Genomic DNA, 20,187 nt, shown 5'->3' on the forward strand with positions numbered 1-20,187 from the left:
GATAACGATGATCATCCCCCCATCTTATCAGATGGCACATCAGCAGAGGATATCTCCCACAGAGATAAGGATCACCACCCCTCCCACATTTTAACAGATGGTGATAGAATACACATTTTTGCATTGTACCCCAGGACAGTATTGAAAACAAACACAAATTCTCAAAAATATGAATGCATTCATACTTCCTTTCTGGGAAAAATATTAGTTCCACTTAAACAATGTGTAACAATGCCTATTTTCTCTTCTTTTTTCTTTTTTCCTAAGAATAAAGGTTTGCATTGCTTTTTGAAAAGTATATATTGTGCATCACTTTTATGCATTGTGCTATCACTACGTTTTAGGAATTCATTTGCTATTCTTTGATAAGTGACTTAATTTCAAAAAGTGTGCAATAAAGAGCTTAACCCCTCTTCACTTGGAAATCCTCAAAAGATTTTGTAGTTTGAGAATGTAGAAAAAAGGACTCGAGTGAAAACAATGGTGCTTTACTTGTAAAGGCTGTGTATAAAGAGGTAGTATAAGGCCACCATGATAATATGAACACATTTGTCAAAATTCCTTTGGATCCATGCACAACTGAAGTGTTATTCCTCATTTGTTTGTACAGTGAAAAAATATTTATCTTAACTGCAAGGGTTGTTTGAAGGTATTACCACTAAGATAAAGACAAATTCGGAAGATGGAGTAATATTTAGATTTTTCAAGAGAAATGGGCAAGGGATTTCAATCAAAGAAAGTACAATAGAATATGAAATAAAAAAGCTCTCCAAAGGAAAAAAGAGAAAACCTTCACAGCAGGAAGCTTTCAGTTCAGCAGAGGTGGTTCCAATGCCTGAATGCTTTCTACCATCTGGAGAGGCAGTTCTTAGAGCTAGAGACTGCCCTCAGACAGAAAAGCCAGTAGTTTATTTTATCACTTTAGATAAATGTGAGATGTTCTAAGAAAAAAAATAGTTAGTATGGCAGTAACACAAGTGTATCAAATTAAAAGTAAAATTTCAACATTTCTGTGATAGCTGGGGCATGGTGACTCATGAAACCTTTATTTGCCTCATTTATGGATCATCAGTGCATTCCTATATTCTACATGCTCTAATCTCTTAACTTTGCTAAATCCTTGTCTCATAATTCTTTTAGGAGAGCTAACAGCTTGGCATAAATGAAGCAGGATTAAGTAAGAACTGAAAACATTGGGCTAAATAGAACAAAGGGATTATGCTACCAGGCAACTAAATACCAAGATACAGAGGATATGAGCAACAAAAATAAAGATAACCAATGCTGGAATAGACAAGCTTCAGGAAAAAAAACAAAACTAGATGAAGACAAGAGTAATCCAATTGGTGAATTTGGTGAGAAGCAACATTCCTGAAAGAAATTTTAAGGAAACAATACAAAGAAGATGTGTGCATTTGGCAAACAGAAGGAGAAATTCTGAAATACAAAGAATTTGGCTTGTAACTTAATTTACTGGTAATTTCTGATCAATGTATGAACTATATCGGGAGATGTAATTTGATCTAGAGAAGAAAGAAATATAAATAGGAACTTTGATAATGAAGAACTTGTTTGTAAATCCCTTAAGAAGAGCAGAAAAATTATCAAATATACAGATGAGCTGAATGGATAAAAGAGAAGACTTGCAAAGAACATCATGAGAGTTGGAGTCAATGTGCTTTCCTGTAGCTGGAGTGATTTCAGTTTTTTCTATTAAAAACAGATTCAAAGATAATCCACACTACTGACCATCCTTACGTGAGCATGTTTCTGGCTGGCAACTTTTGCAAGACTTGAGATGTGTCCAAGCATCTGATTCTTATATAAATTGTGGTCAGAAATCCTTAATCAACCAAAATGATATTGTCCAGAGTGCAGTGGTGAAACACTAAACAGAACTAACTTCCCTGAAATGAAGTGACTTGAATGGAAAATCTGATGAAGCAACAGGTAGATAGATGTCACTATGGAGATAAAAACCACATGGGCTATGAATGAGGCTGAGGACAGGCAAAAAGGGATAATTTGAAAAATCAGGTTAGCCAAAGATGTGTATAACAGTGAGGCAGAGAGAAGGCTCCAGGCTGTAGAAGAAAAGCCTGATCTTCTGAAGTGATACATAATAGAGTGAATGGAGATGGGAAAGAAAATTAGTGTGAGAAGCCATCAAACCACACCCTGCAGAACACCTGCAAGTATTGATGAATGGCAGAACGGTGCACTCTTTACTTCCCACTTTACCAAAGAGCTGGAAAGATAGCAAACATTTAAGAAATGATGTGCGAAATCCACCTTCTCCAACTCCCACACATGTTCAAAGAGACAAAGCACAAAGGAGTCCCAGCTATGGAATAGGGCTCTGAAAAGAGAGTGCTTACCACTCTGTAAACCCTAGGGTGGAGAAGTGCCACTTTCTGCAGGAATCTCCAATGGCTGTCCCTCTATAGTAGAACCCACAGCTGGTCTGTGGGCTAGAGCAGGTTAATAAATGAGGTCTGTTTTGAGAAGTATGCTCTGACCAAGGCTGTTGGCATGGAGACCAAGAAAAGAAGGAGAAAAGAAGATAACTAGAAAAAACCCTCACAGCTGTGGAAAGTATTTTTAGAAATGTCCTGGGAAGAATAGGGGTGGAGAACTTTCTGCCAATGATTGCTCTGTTGACTAATTGTGACCAATAAGAAAGTGTAAACTGTAGAGAGGGTATAAAAGACCGTGCAATGTTGTAATAAACAGGTATTAGCCTCCTGAAGTGTAGTGTGCCTTTTGTGTGTCACGCCCGCCCCTACAGTGACATCCCTCTGTCACAGAGGGTGACAGTGGTGCTGAGACCCAGGCTCTGGAGGGGCTCCCTGTGCAGCTGAAGAGCAGGTGGTGCCGTGGAGCAAACACTGCAGCTCCAGGTGCTGCACGGGGCAGAAGGCTTTGTGTGACACTGCACAGCCTGTGAGCAGACAGCACAACGGACACCAGGAGAACTGACTTCATATGAATTAACAAAATCAGCTAACTATACACTTGTGGGGCAATAAAGAAAAACAAAATATGAAGCAATTTCCTGTCCTTTTATCGCTACCTAGCAAAGGGCAGAAATTACCTCAGGTGCTGTGCCTTCGTCTCTGATTAGTAATAACAACACTGTCAGCCTTCTTCTTGGGAAACAGTGGAATAGTTTGAAAAAGAGCATAATGTGACAGAAAGATGGAATGAGGTAGTCTAAAAATGAACATGCCAAGTAATTTTTAGAACTATGCAACCACTGCATATCTAGTAGATAAGGAAAATTTCAACTGCTAAGAGAGCAATTAGACATTAAATATATTTAAGGAAAATCTTATGATCTCTTTTTCTCTCACGAAAAGACAGATTCAGAAATCAGGATTAAAAGAATGTTACTATGCATCACAAAATGATAATTTGCCCAAACAGTAATTTTCTATTCCCTAAATATGGCAGAAACAAGCAGATGTCCTAGTTCACACTATTAGAAGTTTGTTTCTGAGAACAAGAACTTTGTCATCTGAAGAAGCACTAAACTACACAGTTTTGTGATGCAAATTCCCGTGAACAGCAAATGTTTGTCCCTTGATCTAATTTAACAGTTCTTAATGGAAGATTTCTCCTTTGAAACCATATGCTGGGCTTAGGCTCAAGATCCTGAAACAATTCCTTAACAGCATTTAGGAAACAACTTGGCTGTAAACTACTAATGTATCCTCTTCCTTACAACCTAAATTCCCTAAATATATTGCTACTTGAAAGCAAACACCGATTTCTGTATTTCAGGTCTCAGAAGAAGGTCTACATCCTTCAAACTTGTCATCAACCGTTTCATTGTCAGCAAACTTGGTGTTTGGCAATAATGTATAAATATTTCAGATGTTATTAGTACCTGCACTGCACTAGGATAAGAGGCTATAGCAGCTGATTGCACATTCCTAATGCCCATGTTAAAACCCCTGAGTTAAGGCAAACTTAAAAAAAAAAAAAAAAATTGAATGTAGTATCACTGTTTTGATGTTTGTATAGTCAGAATATTTTTTGTGGAAAACTGATGTAGAGATTTTTTGTAATTTTTTTTTTTTACAAAAAGCATGTTCAAACAAATAATCTTTAACTAGGCAATGATAACCCATAGCTGCCATGAGACATGTACTTGTGGCCCACAATCCCTTCAACCATGCTGCTTTTTTCTCTTTTCTTCCCAGGAGATAGGGAAAGAAGGGAGCCCAGAAAACAAACAAAAAATATCCACGTCTCAGTTCTCAAATTCAGAGTGAGTTCAGCAGAACTTTTCAAAGACAAACCATAAATGAGTTGAAGGCTGAATAATCTTCAAGTAACAGCTCACCTGGGACTACAGATTTTCCAGTTGCTTTTGATGTCTCTCAGTTGACTCTCTTAGGATGATTTTTTTTTTTTGGTCATTTGACAAATGTAGAATTTCTTCAAAGTGCTCAGAGGAATAGAGGGTAAGCACCCTGGTCTATCAAACCTACAGGATAGAGCCAATCAATACATGAGAAAGAAGCAGCAAGAGAAGAATATTATGTGCTAACATTATCTCACATTACCTGGCAAGATGTTATCTTTAATGATTTAGGCCATAGCGCAGTTCTCACACAGTGTTGTTCTCCAGAGTCGCTGGAAGAAAGGCTTTGTTTTATACAATAGATCCTTCTGTGAATGCACTCTGCATTGTTCCTGTTAACATCAAATGGTAACATAGGCATTTTTAATTTTAGCTGTCAGCTTTAGGAAGCATACACTTCTCAGACACAGGCACTGCATGCACAGCACCTCTGCTTACTAGATCTGCAAGAAAGGCTAGTTGTTAATTGCACTGAAGGCAGGTAAAGGCCACTTTTTTGTAAAAATGGTGCTAAAATTATACAGCCAGAATAGAGCAGTGATGTGAAGAGCCTGGCTGAGCATCGCAGGGACAACAGCTTTTCCTTGTCCCTTAGATTCTTTTAGTAGAGCAACCAGAAGCAAGGTTTCATTTGAAATTTTGTTTGCAAGGTTAATTTTCAGACTAGATCTGCAGGTCTGCGACATGACTTTGTACTGTCAAAGAAAAGGGTCCCCAGCTCTCTCCATGGGATGTGTGTCTCCTCCACTTACCACACAGAACAGTTTTTTGATAAGATCCCAGGAAGCTGCCTGGTTTTCAGTCACATATCTGTTTACCCTCACCAGGATGAGTTCCTGGGAACTGGAAGTATGAACATGAGAGAAAGATTTGGATGACTCAAATGTTGGAACAAAACCACGCCCTATTGTTAGATCATAAGAGTGAACTTATCTGAGGGAATTTGCTGTCAGCTGTGCCTTGTCGAAAAGATGCTATAGCTACATTTAGACATGTATAGCAATATATTTATGCAATAACAGAGCAAATAATAAACAAAATCACGACAAAAGGTCATTTAACATTTAGTTTCTACACGTATTTTTACTGGGTGTGATTTATTACTGTAGCAACACTGAAGGCAGCTAATGGAGGAGTAACACCACCAAAAGGACTCAAGCGTTGAATTGAAAGCTTAGTTTCCTCCAAAGCTCTGAGAATTTTTGCACAAGCTCTTAGAACCTCTACCTTCTACACTAGAGGAGTATGTTTGGTCTCTCCATGTAACACACAAATTGGGGGACAACCAGAGAGAGCAAACCAAAACAGTTACCAAATTATTGTAAAGGTGAAACTTAATGTCTAACCCTGTGCCCCATTTTTTCATTTCTTCTGAATAATATGCTTAACTGCATCCTTCATTACCAATCATTCCTTGGATTAATTTAACGTATCAAGATGAATGTAATCAAACAGCTGTTGTTAAAAACAAAAGCAAACCTCCAGAGTAACCCATCACAGAGGAGCCTGCTTTTCATATTCCCTGACCTACTGCCACATCCCAGAATGGGTAACACAGGGTACATGAAATGCCATGACTTGAAGTGTGAGAGATGATGGCCCATCCAGGAGTAAGAATGACTGAAACCTGCTGCCAGCTTTTTCATTAAAAAGTCAGGAATTGAGACCATAAATCCTTCAAGGAGAGAAAATATGGTGCCATAGAAATGACATGACATATAAAAAAACTAGCTGAAGTAGTTCCAAAATGTTTCCAAGAGTGATGTCCCTAACAGGAAGCACATTACTAATGAAGACAACATCTATCATTTCATAGCTGGTGCAGTGTAGCCCTGGTGCCCAGTACAGAGTGTATTGCCATGTTAGCAGCAGTATTGAGTTTGCAAGGCCTCAGGACAGCAGCTTTACTTTGTCCAAGCTCTTGAGCTGCTTGCAATTTCTCAGCTTAACTATAATAGAAATTTTTCTAGTGACCATGTGGTTATGCTTAATTTGCTTTATTTTTTGCTTATCTTTGTATGGTACAATAGTTTTATCCAGATGTTCTCTGTAAAAGACATGGCATGATAGCACCTTGGAAAGTGGGGACACAGGAGATGGGTCTAGAGAAGTGCAGGTGTGGGATGGTGAGTAATGGGTCAGTCTCACACAGGAGCCCCAGCACTATCCACAACTCACCAATGGTCAGCTGGAGAAATGCAGACTGAGAGCTGAGCAACACCTCATGCAGAGGTACAAAGAGAATGGAGAACAAACATGCAGCCTGAGTGAAATAGACCATGGATAGGAAATCCAGCTGCACCATGAACTACTCAGTAAAGAGCAAGCAAGGTGACACTTTAGCAAACACAGAAATATTAATCAAGAGGCTCCCAAGATGAGACAGGAGAAATCAAAGAGATCATATTCTTCATGGTTCAAGATTTGAGCTGCATGATCCCCTTTTATTTCCAAAAGCTTCAATGCCCAAGGGGCACTGGAAGGCTGAGCATAATATCAGGAGAAGTAGCAGATACTAGGAAGCATGAATATGACTATATTATTATATAGCTCTATATTACATATATAGCTCTATTGTGTTATACCTTTTATTTTAAAGTACTTATTTTTTCCGTGATGACTTCAGTGGGGTAATAAACATTATTCAATTAGACAGTTAATTTTCCATTTGGACTTAAAATAATTTCTTGGCATTGCACATAACATGCTTCTTAATAAAGAGGGTAATGATATGTAGGTATGGTTTTGCTTATAGAGACCTTTCTACACCAGGATTTTGCATAATTAGTATATTTTATTCAAAATAATAATAATTTCCTTCCTTCACCTGTCCAAATTTAAAAACAAAACTGCTCAACCATGTGATTTGCTTTTCCTGGTAGAATTTTTGTCACTTCATTGATATATCTAGCTGTAGTTTGAATGCTTAAACTCTTTTGGTTCCTACTTGGTCAAAATTGAGTTCATCTGTGGTATACAGTTTTTTTGTGTGACTTAAACAGTAATTAAGGGAGCAGAATATTTTCTAAATGTTGCTTCCTCTATGAGAGAAATCAATATTTTTCTAGCTATCAGTCCAACATCTTAAAGATACTTGAGAAATGACTAACCAGTAAATCTGCTGTCAGAATATCATATTGCCATTCACACTGCTGCCTTTCATTTCCACTCCACTGAATTCCAACACTGTCAGTGTCCCAGAAGTCACAGAAATGCACAAAGGATTGTGCTGTTATTGTGGAAGCAGCAGCTCAACAGCTTCAGCTCTGCCTAACTTCCTGTTCTACTGGTTTTACTCCAGAAGGGAATCAATTACATTTGAATTCAAGTGCCCTGGGAAAATCAGACAGATATTAAATTTTAGGACTTGCAATTTATTATTCAGGTCTTTCTGAATCTGAAAATGAGTACCTTGCATGGCGCTTTGAGGTTGAACAGTATGAGGTTCTGATGACCTAAGACAAATTTTGGTGAGTCCTGTTCATTTGATGTTTATCACTAGTTTTTATGTGTCACAGTAGAGACTTCTCTGCCACTGATATAGGCTGAGCATTAAGAGCAAGTGCAAGTCAAATAGTTGGTTTTCTGCAACAATTTTTCAATCTTCAGTGTTTGAAAATATATGTATCTAAGGGACAAAGACAATAATTTTATATTTTTGGCTCTACACTGAAGCAGAGGAACATATATAAGATACATACATTTAAAATTTCATACACCATCTGTGCCTATTTCCTTTTTAACTGTAAGGCAGTTTAAATGCCATGTTCTTCACTCTTACTGTTACTACAGTAGTCTCCATGAAAACAGACAATCTAAACAAGAAAATACTGTTCAGAGACATTGAGGGGAAAGAACACCCACCCTGCTACAGGAGGTTTTCCTTGAAGTCATCTCTTATTAAACTTTTGACTTGGAACTTCTGTCTCCTCAATTCTTCAGAATGACTTGTGCTGCATTTGTTTAATTGCATTATGATAAATTGAGACATAGGAATAGCTTCCTATTATAAAGTCAGTAGGTCAAGCTGACCATCTGTAAAATAAAAATTTCCGTGGGATGGATGGAATCTGTGAGAAAAAATGGTTGAAAATTGAACCTGAACTAAACTGACAAGGCCTCTGCTCAGTGTGTTGCTGACATGAAGAATCCAGCCTCTGGTATGCAAGGAAGAATGAGACAACTTTAAAGGGAGCACACTTCTGTAAGATAATTCTTGTAAGAAGAGTTTAGAATGATGATTAATGTTAGATTCAGATGTTTAGACTTAGATTAAAAGTTTTGCCTCCCTTCTCCTTTTCTTAAAGTAATGAGTCCTGGTATACTGTGATGCTCTGAACTACTGAAGTCTCTTGTGTGTCTTCAGAAGTGACCAAACAAAAACTGACAAAAACGAAATCAGCAAATCAGCCTTTAAAAAATGTTGGCGCAATTTTTAGGCAGAGATGAAAAAATGAAGAAAGAGGGCATTAAGAAATAAAACATATGTGGAAAGAATCAAATGAGAGAGCTGCAGTGTATTCTTGAGGTGCTAGAAAGAGAAGTAAAGAGTTTTATTTTTATGTCTTTTTAGGGGTACTACCTTGCTAAATTCTAACTCTGTTTCCCTTTATATAGTTCCATTACATTGTCTCACCACACTGAGTGACAATGGGAATTTCTGCTGCCTGGCCTCATTAATTTTAAATTGCCCCTGAGGCTTTTACAGAGCATTTGTCACCTACAAACCAAGCATGTTCCAGAATGAAGCAACCCTCTTTGGGTTTAAAAAAAGCCCCAAACAAACCAAACCCCAAAACCAGCCAGTAATCCTATGTATGAGCAAAATGTTTGAGTAGTTCTATGGTTGAAGAATGTACATATGGGAAGCAAATTTTTTCCATATCAAGAAGCACACCTGGACAAGACGCTAAGTGAAGCCAGTAGCTGCTGGGACACAGATGTATGTGGCATTATGCTGCCCTCCAAGGGCTTTCTTCCTGATGCCACAGAAGCATCAGGGTTGTCTTTTTTTTTTCAATTGACTACCTCCCTGACATAAGGGTTGCAGCAAGACTGATTATTTCATTTCTTCTAAGTCCTCTTAAAATCCTTAAATGCACAAGAAGCATCTCTTCATCATTAAACTCCACTAGGTAAGTCGTGAACTCCTGCACACCTATAATTTGAAGATATGCTTTAAGTGCCTAGTGCCAAATAGAAGTGGAGATGTATGGATAGTAGAACACTCCCCAGGGATGTGTTGTTATTTCTTTTCAGAATGAAAGCTATTCCCATCTGTCCAAACCCCAAGGCACAAATGTAAGCAAAAGATACTTTTGCAGTAATTTGTAAAATACATTCCTTAAAAAATCTCTAGAGCTTTCAAACTACATTTTAACTAAATTAGTTTTCTTGAAGCTAAATATATTCCAGTCTCCTGTGATGCAAAACAGTGGCAGACCAGGAGAGGTTTTTGAATGCAGATGCATTTAAGTTCTGGAAAACTTTACGGAGGCATTAAAAATAAAATTTTGAGGCGTTCTCATCAATTTAATATGCATGTCTGTATCAAAGCAATTAATAATAATGGAGTCCTAAATTATGTAAATACTTTGTATATTTAATTTTAGAGCATAAATTCTACACATGTTGACTCCAAAAACTTGCCCATGGGCATTTAGGTTTGGAAAATAAATTGTTGAGAATCTCAAGATCACAGGAAACAGTGGAAGATTTACTGTCAAAAAATACAGAGCCGAGTAAACTTCCAGAAAATATTTCTCATCCTCTCCTTGTCTTCAGCAGAATGTCTCAGAAGAACGAGACAATTTTGTTTTGGTGAAGCATGTGGAACATACAGTACAGGAAGTGTTTATAAGTGTACATGGCATACACGGGTATGATTTGTTTTCTTACTCTAGGTTTGAAGCCCATTGAAAACTGCTGAAAATTCTGCCCTGGTCCCAGGTAAATGGAGTTGACTGCCCAGTTATCTGAGTGTCCAGACACTCAGATCTGTCAGTCTGTGTTCTGCACAAAAAGCCCACAGCAATGCTGTGCAACATAATGGGGTGAAGACAGGCAGGAAAAGTTAATGACAGCACGCCCTATGTGCCTGTTTCCCCTGCAATTACCACCCCTGCTCGTTGTAACAGCAGAACTGGTAGTTCATTGCCCCTGTCCATCTCTTCTCCTCTTGAAACATCCTTGGGTGTTGCACATCTGTCCAGGTTAGCTATGGGCCTCTGTGCATCTTTTGAAGCAGGGACTTTTTCTCAGTTTTATGTTTTACCAAAACCAAATTGATTTTGAGATGATCTATATGACTCAGCAACTATCAGTAGTTTTCTAAATCTCATAAGCAACAAGCAGACAAGCCATAATGCTGCACCCAGAGGTATTGGCAGCCTGAAAAGATGAGCAGCACCTTCTCCTCCACTCCACAATGCTGTCCCTGAAATCCCAGCGTGTGTTTGGCACAGGTGTCTGGACCCTCAGACACAGGTCAGAGCCACGGGGAAGTCACCAGAAGTGGGTTCTGATGCACTGAGATGAAGTAAGCAGGTACCCCACTTCACCTTCTATGATTTATGCACTGGAGCACTGTAAGTATTTAATTCCTTCACCCTTTTTTTCCCAGCTACTCTTGAGGCCATGGCAATTACGATTTTTTTTTTTAATTTTATTTTTTTTTGCCAGAGTTAAACTAAGAGATGAAAATGGACAGGAGAAAAAGGATATTCAGCCAGAGAAACAGACTGGGACTGTGTTTAGTGGATGGAATCAGAAATAGGGAGACTTAAGCCTATCAATATATTTTTAGAGACTTGTGTAATAACAGCAATTGAGAGCTTTTATAGCTACACAAATCTGCGTAACAACCACTTCAGTGATATTTCAGGAAGGAACTGGGCAAAAAGCTTTTTACAGAGGTTTCAGGGGAGTTCTGTCACACCTGATCTATTAGATACTGCTTTTGAGTATTGCAACAGCACTTCTGTGCCCAAGGTGGAAGAGGGAGGTCTACAAGGGAAACCTAAGCTGAAATAAAAAAGACAGCAACTCTTCTGAGGCAGCAAAAAGCTCCTCCCCAAAAGAACAGTCTTGATGGTAGTGAAGGATGAGGCAAGAAACAGAGCTGGGTGATGAAAGAGGTCCAAACTATGAAAAAATATTATCTGAAACAGAAGAAAGTTCCTTTTTAAAAGAGACAAATTCATGCTTATCTTGAAAAAAATCACAACCTTAAAAACAGACCCTGATTATTCCAGTCACCTGCATAAAGCTGAGGACTTAAGACCAAAGAAAACATAGTAGCATGTTTTATTTATAAGAAAGCCAGACTAACATTGTTCATTACTTTCAATCCTGAGTTGTTATGAGAAAGCTCAGGTTTTATTCATACTGCGTAAATTTGTAATACACACTGGAATTAAGAAATACTACAAAAACTAGATTACCATCTTTAAAACATTCCTTTTACTTGGACACGACAAGGGTTTCAGCTAATTTGCATGCATACATAGGCAGATATTACTTAAAATTTACATCTCTCTCTATTTGCCTTTCCTTTTTTCTTTCCTTGCCATTGGAACAGGAATGGCTTGAGTTCAGTGGTACCAAGGCATCATATGGGCAGGGAGGGTGTGCTTTCTCTCATTCTTGTCTTCACCTTTCTATTCTCTTCATTGAGGGTACAAGTGGGCTGCCCTTTAGGGTGACTCAGCTTCAACATCACCCAACAGCCAGCTTCCCATTTAGGTTTGTACTTGCTTATCCCAGTCCTTCTGCTTCTTAAATTAAATACTGCTTAGGTCAAAAATAAACTGGCTGACCAGACAATGACCTTTCTTAGATCCCAGTTTAGCTTTTGAATTGCTAATATCCTTCTACACGGAACATGCCTCTTACAAGGTGTCAGGGCACTTACTGATCTTTGTTCCTACATATATTCCCAGAAAAGGTGACAGCAGCACAGCAAGTACATCACTTATCTGTTTTCCATTTATGATTTGCATGCAAAAATCATCCAGAAATTGCCATGGGTACCATTTTTGACTTATGCCCTCTCCCTGTGCTTCCCTTCTACTTTACCAAGTATATTTAATGGATTAGCAATGACATCCAGAGAGAAAAAAACCCCAAAAACATGAAAAAGAAGAACCCAAGAAACCCTACTCGTCTGGCACAAGTGGTCAGACTTGTTTGTGGCTGTGCCCTCCCAGTGTTACCTACACACATACATATGTTGTGAGGATGACTCTGAGGGGTTCATTCCCAGGAAAAGCCTGTGTATCAGGAGTTGCTCACAGCACATCCAAAGGCACACCCACCATAACTATTACAGGAGCTCCAAACCCAAAGAAAACCAGCTGGAACCCAAAGCACATGGGGTAGTGAATAAAGCAAAAATATGAAAATGTGTAGTAGATGAGAGAAAGGAAGAACCTTTGGAGCCTGGGGGAGTAACAAGGACATTGCCTCTGCTTTTATCTTGCCCCAGCAAAAACCCCAGCTTGAAACAGCATAATCAGGAGTAACAACTTTGTAGGTGGGACAACTTGGAAGAAAGAAAGAACCAGTTAATTCTCTTTTAGCTCTCCTACAATAGATTTTATCCTGGCATAATTTTAGATATCCCAAATTTTGGATATTACAAATGCTGGTAAATGTCTTGTCACCAACTAAAAATTGCTGTTTCCTGGGAAAGCACATGTAAGTTTTTAAGCAAGGTCTTATGATTAAAAAACTCCCAAATATAAACCTTGCTAAGATTGTGGTTTATTTTTGGGTTGTAATTTTTCATACATTCTGATCCCACAGATGTTGTTACCATTTAAATACGCGCCCTAAATTCTATTTTCTACATTTATTGCAAATATTTGATAGCACTTCTTTGACTTACATAATTTTCTAGATAGTGAAAAATGAAGAGACTGTTTCTTTTTAATTTTTCTAAAATGCTTTACATATTTCCTGTTTAATGGTAATTGCCAAGCTGTGTTTAGAAAGAATTTGTTCATTGACATTGAATAGCTGTCAATGTGTGAGAGAAAATAACAGCATAAACAAGAAAAAAATACTAGTCTATCCTTTCTGATACCAAGAAAAGTCAGAGGCTTCTCAATAGTAGGAACTGATACAGAGAATATGAATCACCAAAGAATTCCTACTGCAATCTTGATGAAAAATCAAAGCACTTGGCTGAAAGGGAAGATAAGTAGAGTTTTTAGCAGATCGCTGAGATAGCTTTAGATTTCAGCTGTTCTTTCAGAGAACACAAAGTCCCAGCTCTGCTGAGGAGATAAAAAGGCTCAGTGTACCTACAGAATGCTGCTGTCCTCATGTGGTATTCCCAAGGATATCCGAGATCTATTCTGAAGATGACCGGGCCAAGGAAGACAATCCAGGCTCCCTAGTTCCTTTATGCTTTCCAAAAGAATACACTAAATAAATAATAATATTCCTAACATTTGGAATTAAGAGCCAAGCTCATAATAAAAAAAAAAGATTTTTTTTTAACAGGACTCTACAGAGAAGCAAGTACAGGCTGCACTCAGAAACCAATACAGAAATATACCAGATAGAATCTAACAGCAGAATATTCCTCTCAAAAGCCCCAGTTTTATAAACTACCAGCAGCCTTGCCTGTTGCATTCTTGCTGTCCTGAGTGGCTTAGCTGCACTTGGGGGCTCCAGAACCCACTTTGACAGTTTTAAATTAATCTCTCTGGCACAGAGGAAAATTTCCCCCCACACTTCCAACAAAGGGAACCAGAATGTCAGACATTCCTTTCTTTATGCATTACAATTATTCCAGAGCATTTTTTTCTCTGTCCTTTGGATGGAGGAACCAATCTTTTCATATTTTGCACCCTGTCCTTTTTTCTCTTCAAGTTCCTGACACATTCTTTCTACGTTTTCCTGTACAGATACTAGTACAGCTGAGCAGGCTATGTTTTTCAGGAGAAGAAGGAGGAAAATAAATCTAATTTTGCATCAAGTAAAGCAGAGCAAGTTACACCCTGCTGTAAAAGAGAATACAATCTGGATCTCATGCTGGTTGCAAAGCTACCCCTTATTCTGAAAGCTGACTTGGTGCTTCTTCTTAATGTTTGTATGCTGGAAACTGAATCAAAATAAGTTTAAAAGGCTGCCAAGCCTTTGCTCCCACCTTTCAGTAAAGGTGATGGAGCTGAAAGCAACAGCAGGATACATTGACATTGGCTTCTTGAAGGAATTTTCTCTCCACAAGGGAAACAAAGAAAAAGCAAAAACAGTCCTGTGAGCTGAGAAGATGAGGAAAAAAACTGAAAAAATAAAACCAATGTTTTTGACAAGTAAATATAAAATAAACTGTAAAACACAGGTAGAAATGGCAGACTCCTTCCAAATACTGGAAAGTGAGACTACTGTGAAAAAATAATTTAGAAATTAATTTAGTTCAATGGTTAGCAATTTTTTACCTACCTGCATCTACTGCTGGTCCTCCTTTACCATGTTTCTATTAATTCAGCAAAGTCGTATATGTTTGCAGAGGAAAAAAGCCTTGCTGTTATCATCCCTAGAGAAACTGCAGAGAATTCTAGTCTGTGTACATACAGAGACAGGAGACTGTGGAAAGAAGTAAATGGGAAAAAAACATATATTTGTTGTCTCCCTCAATACAATTGATTTAAACATAAGGAAGTATAAAAAATTCAGTACATGTAAACTCAGGGAATTATAATCAGCCCAATTGCTTAAGATCTTGTCTTGGAGGATTGACAGAATTTGATCCCAAAGCTACTAAATACTTCCAGCTTGGTAACAGTAAATATGTAATTAAGAGCAAACTGTTCTGTTGATCTTCTCTATCATTTAAATCTACCAGAGGGATAATGTCAAGAACCTTTCCTTCAGCTTGCTCTTGATATGGTTTGGAACAATTAGATTAAAAATAAACAGTGTTTTTCCAAAAGCCTGCCATTGTTGATTTTCCACAGGAACGTCCTGGGTCCTATAAGCCAGGTGTTGCTGCAGCGTATTAGAAATGAAAGGCAGCAATTCAGGATTTGTATAAGTGATATTATGTATGCTACAGTGCCTCGCTGGGTTCGTGCAGAAGAGCTGCTTCCCAAAGCTTTAATTGGCACTTAGCTTCTTTTACAGCCTGTTCACCCAGACAGACTGCTTCACATAGTCAGTTAAAGTGTAGCTGTGAGTGTTATAAAGCACATCTTTACAGGAAATAGGAACATTCATTTGATAATTGGCATGAAAACTCGGCCATATTAGATTTAAAAGTCATTAGTTTCGCATCTGTGAGATGCTGAGTGCTTTTTCACCTGCGGGGCATGCACAGCCACCAGGAGCGCCGGCTGAGCTGCCTGGAGGCACCTGCTCCATGGAGTTGCCTGGAGGCACCTGCTCCATGGGGCTGCCTGGTGCTGAGTGTGGCTGTAGCCACTGCAGATGGCAGAGGGGCATCGCCAGCCGCCAGCCGCAGCCTGTTGCTGTAAGGCTAGGGAGCGGTGAAAAAACACAGCAACACAGGCTTCATCTAGAGAGCAAAAGAAATGATTTATTGTAGTGTGGCCCGGTGGTCCTCCAAATGTAGCTGTTAGTTTAGGGTATTAACCCTTTAGATGCGGCAGAAATAAGACACGGCTACATGGTCCCTCTCAGGACAGGAAAGAGAGACGAGTTTATTCTAAAACACACTGCTTAAGTACAGTCTCCCGAAACTCAAAAGACAGGATAAAGCTGATTGGTGCAGAGAGAAGACACCTCTTTCCCAGGCCTCGTCACACACTGAAACAAGTGTCCTATCTTTGTTGTTAATTCCTCTCTATTTTGACCAAGTTATCATCCTGGGAGAAAATCTCCCTGGCTGAAGCTGGACCAGCTTATCAGCCTGGGAATGGACCTGAGAAGCTCCAGCCTGGAAGATTTTCCAGGCTGTAATTTTCCTAGCTTTCTAACAGTGTGTGCCCACAATTGTAGGAGTAGGCACATTTTTATAGACTGGTTTGCTGAACCAAGGATAGAAAAGCTCATTGGTCCAAGGAAGGCAACACTTCTTGAAAACATGTTCTTACCAAAACATCACATTCCTCACGTACTCCTCCTGTCCACAACGCTAGGTGCTAAACTTTGTTCGTAATTCTTTCCTTTCTGTTTTCCTTTGAGTAGCTTGGGAAAACTCAATCTTCTGTTTTCCCTGGCTTTCATCAGCATCCACACCAGCCACATGCACAACCCCAACAACAATTAGCCAGAGGTTTCTGAGCGGTGTGTTCCCCCACTCCTGTTTCAGGATGTCTCACAATAACCCCAATCTGAGTGAGAAAGTGCAGTTTGGTTACAGATCTATAGGTGAAGGAAGAGTTGTGTTGGGGATTGAATTGTTCCCTTTTCTTTCTGTGGGAATTTTCTCCCATTGTTATGCTAAGTAATTGTGGCTACACCTTAAAACGACAGATAATGTTCTCTCGTAGGGGGGTGGCTGGAGGGGGAGGGGGGGGGAACCGGAAAAGGAAAGGTGGGATAGGGGGGTCTGGAGCGGGGACTCTCTCTCGCTTGGCTCCTGGAGTGGGAAGACAGCCCGGGGCTCCGCTCTGGCATCTTCCCCTGCCATCCCAGCGCTGAGATCCACGCTCCCTGCCTTTGGACATCGCTCTGCTGCTCTCCCACCTCACCCTACTACCTCCGGACACTCTGCTGAGCACCACGACCGACACCGTGAGGGGGAGTCACTTTCCCCATCCCCGCTCACCCCTGGGCCGCGGCCGCCATCACCCAGCCCTCTTCAACTGCGCGGGACCTGCCCTGCCCCCACAGCACCGGTAACAGCACAGGGAGACGGCCTGCGGCCAGAAGGGACTGGAGCGGAGCTAGACTGTTTCTGTTGCCAATTTTTATAGCTGTTGTTGTTTTTTTTCTGCTTTGTTAAATACCAGTAAAGAACTGTTATTCTCATCCCCATATCTCCTGCCTGAAGGCTTCTGATTTGGACCTAAAATAATTAAAAGGGAGGGGGTTGCATTCCGCATCTCAGGAAGGGGACTCTTGCCTTTCCTTAGACCATACCTGTCTTTCAAACCAAGACAAGTAGCAAATAATGCAGCCTGAGACAATCAGAAAACACTTGCTCAGTAAACCCAAAGTATTCCTTAGGAGCATTCATACACATGTGCATATGTGTATATATATGTGGATATACACATTTCAAAGAAAGGTGCTTCTGGGTTTTCTTATGGTTTTAGTTTATTGGGGTTTTATGTTTGCGTTTTTGTTTTTGGGTTTTTTGGGTTTGTTTTTTTTTTTTTTAAGAATGAGGAAAGTGATGGGGAAAGAGAAAAGAAAATAAATGTGCTTCCACAGAAGAAGCAGTTGTTCATTGCTGCTATTAAAATTCAGTTCCATCGCCATGGAGAAATCAGTTGATCAAAGTGAAAAGTTTGCTTTTATTTTTTTAACTGAAAATTTACAGAAGAACTCTATGCATTAACAAACTGATATATTTTGTAAATTTTCCTTTTTATACATTACACTTTCCTCCTTTTGCACCAGCTCCAAGAACAATCACTACAGTTGCACTTGATAAGCAAGATTCTTCTCTAAAATAAGGTATCCCTAAATAATGATCAATTATCACTGTTGATGCTTTTTAAAAATAGTCTGGAAGTACAGAGATCTATGAACAAAGTGTGAAGATTCACAAGAAAATGTTACTGAGTTTTAATGTTGGTTAAGCTTAGCTCACCTTTGTAAACCAGAAGCATGTACTAAACAGCAATGTGAGAGTGCACACAATGCAACAAAACAGTGCCAGCAGGTTGATGCTGCATATCAATCTCCAGCTATGTTTCTGCCTTTTCACTGCAGCCTTTTTTATTGAGGATTGAGGTGAAGGGATACATGTTATGAAGGAGGACAGCAAATCTTTATAACCTTTTCTTCAAAGGGTGGATTTTATAGACCCCTCAAGACGATTGCAAGCACATACAATGTTTCTTAATACATTAAGGCCTGCACCATGGCTTACCACAGTTTTGACTAATTTGCCTTCTGACAAAGCAATAACACCTGGCTCTACAATGCACAGCACCTGCTAGCTATAATGTTAAACAAGTTCCTCAAAAGGTAGTCTGCCACCCAACTCCAACGTAGAATCCACAAGTTTTTTCTCATCTCCCCAGTACTATTTTCAGAGGAATTTTCAGAAGTATTTGCATATGACAAATTGCATAGGACTGTGGCAAAGGCATCATCATTTCTGCATCCAAACTATCCAGCACACGTACCTAATAAATATCATAAACAAGAACACCAGGGCTGCAAGCTTCTCTGTGATTCATACAAATGGATTTGCTAACTCAACCTGACAACTCGGCTGATTAGACAAATAAAGTGTCCTGAATAACACCAGTGTTGATAATTACATTTTCCAAATGGACAGCGATATTTCAAGCTGAAAATGAAATGTACAATTGCTGTTAGAGATCATGAAAAAGCGTGTACAAGAGCTAACAAGAAAAAACAGGTATTTTTATGAAAGATAGGCTCTTTTCTAGTCCTTGGTGATACTAGAGGTTTCTAGGGGATTCACACCTTAATCAAGAGAGATGTCAATGTGCAAGTTGCTGAGCTCTGCTGGGCGTATGAACCCTGGAGCTGGCAACACAGGCTAGCCAAGAGAGACACTAAATCTGCAAATAAATCCTCCTTTCTCCATCCCTCTGACCCACCCCCTTAAATTCCTCCTGCCCTTGGGAAGGTCAGAGTGCCCGAGACAGGGCAAGGATGAAGGGCCAAGGCTGGAGACGCTCACTGCAGCAGCCTCGCCCTGCATCGAGGGATGGGGGACTGCATGGGCAGGGCAGTGAGGAGGCAGAAAAACTCATGGACCTGAGAAACTCCTAGAAAGATAAAATGTACAGAAAAATGGTAGCAACTGCTGGGTTATACAGTGCACTGAGAAAAGATGTGAACGGCCAGCCCCCATCAGAGAAGCTCTTGGAACTCAGAGGAGAGAAGCCAAAATCTGTAATGTTTCTGATGCCTGCTTGAAATATTGAGCTGCAACCAAAGAGAACTAGAAAGCACTCAAATTGCTCAAGGGAGAATACTAAGATGAAAGAAGATACCATTAAGATAATTTTGCATACAGGAGATCTGTAGAAGACAGCTCTTCCTCTAAAAGGAAATAGCAATTTTGTGATCTTTAAAATTAATTTGGATACTCTCATTGCTTTTGCAGAAAGCTTTCCAGAGAAAATTGAAATGGAAAAGGGTTTTTAGAATTAAGAATGATTTGAGATGATGTGACAATGTTCAAATGATGCTGTAACATTTGAAGAGTGAATTAGTCTCATTACCAGGCTCTTCTTTTTTTCACTAGCACTGAATTTTTGAGAGCAATTTTGCAAAAATTATCAAAATGTCCATTTATGCAATAGTGTCCTGTTCTTTAAAGAGCTTTCATTGGCAATATAAAGAGTGAACTGCATGAGAACATGAAAACTATCGTCAGTGGATTTGATATGGTTCTAAAATTGAAAAAAAATTAATGAAATGATTTCATGAATTCTCAATTGTTCCAAAGAGTCTGTTTCAAACCAGCAAGTGGCAAAATATGCAAAATGTACTGTGTTAGAGATTATTTTTCCCCCAAACCTAAAATACTAAAATTGAGCCTAGACATGTTTTGTGTTCTTTTGAACAGTAGAAAACAGCCATCAGACAGCTGATGACTGCATATTAGAAACAGAGACTGATTGCTTTTCCCAACTAGCAGAATGAGCAAAGAGCTTGAATTTCCTTTTTATGTGCAATTTCAATATGATGCAAAA

General features: G+C 39.2%; 1 protein-coding gene across 1 annotated transcript in view; it reads right to left on the reverse strand.

Moving 5' to 3' along the window:
- Positions 1 to 20,187, reverse strand: part of GUCA1C (guanylate cyclase activator 1C) — a 113,518-nt gene that overhangs the window by 62,025 nt on the left and 31,306 nt on the right. Inside the window, exons 5-7 of the mRNA XM_088156796.1 lie at positions 14,822 to 14,965; positions 4,572 to 4,701; positions 4,349 to 4,492 (exon numbers count right to left, since the gene is read on the reverse strand). The gene's annotated coding sequence lies outside the window, so the exon portion shown is untranslated. The remainder of the gene's footprint in view (positions 1 to 4,348; positions 4,493 to 4,571; positions 4,702 to 14,821; positions 14,966 to 20,187) is intronic.

The sequence above is a fragment of the Sturnus vulgaris genome, chromosome 2 (assembly GCF_052056855.1).
Source record: "Sturnus vulgaris isolate bStuVul1 chromosome 2, bStuVul1.hap1, whole genome shotgun sequence".
Lineage (NCBI taxonomy): Eukaryota > Metazoa > Chordata > Aves > Passeriformes > Sturnidae > Sturnus > Sturnus vulgaris.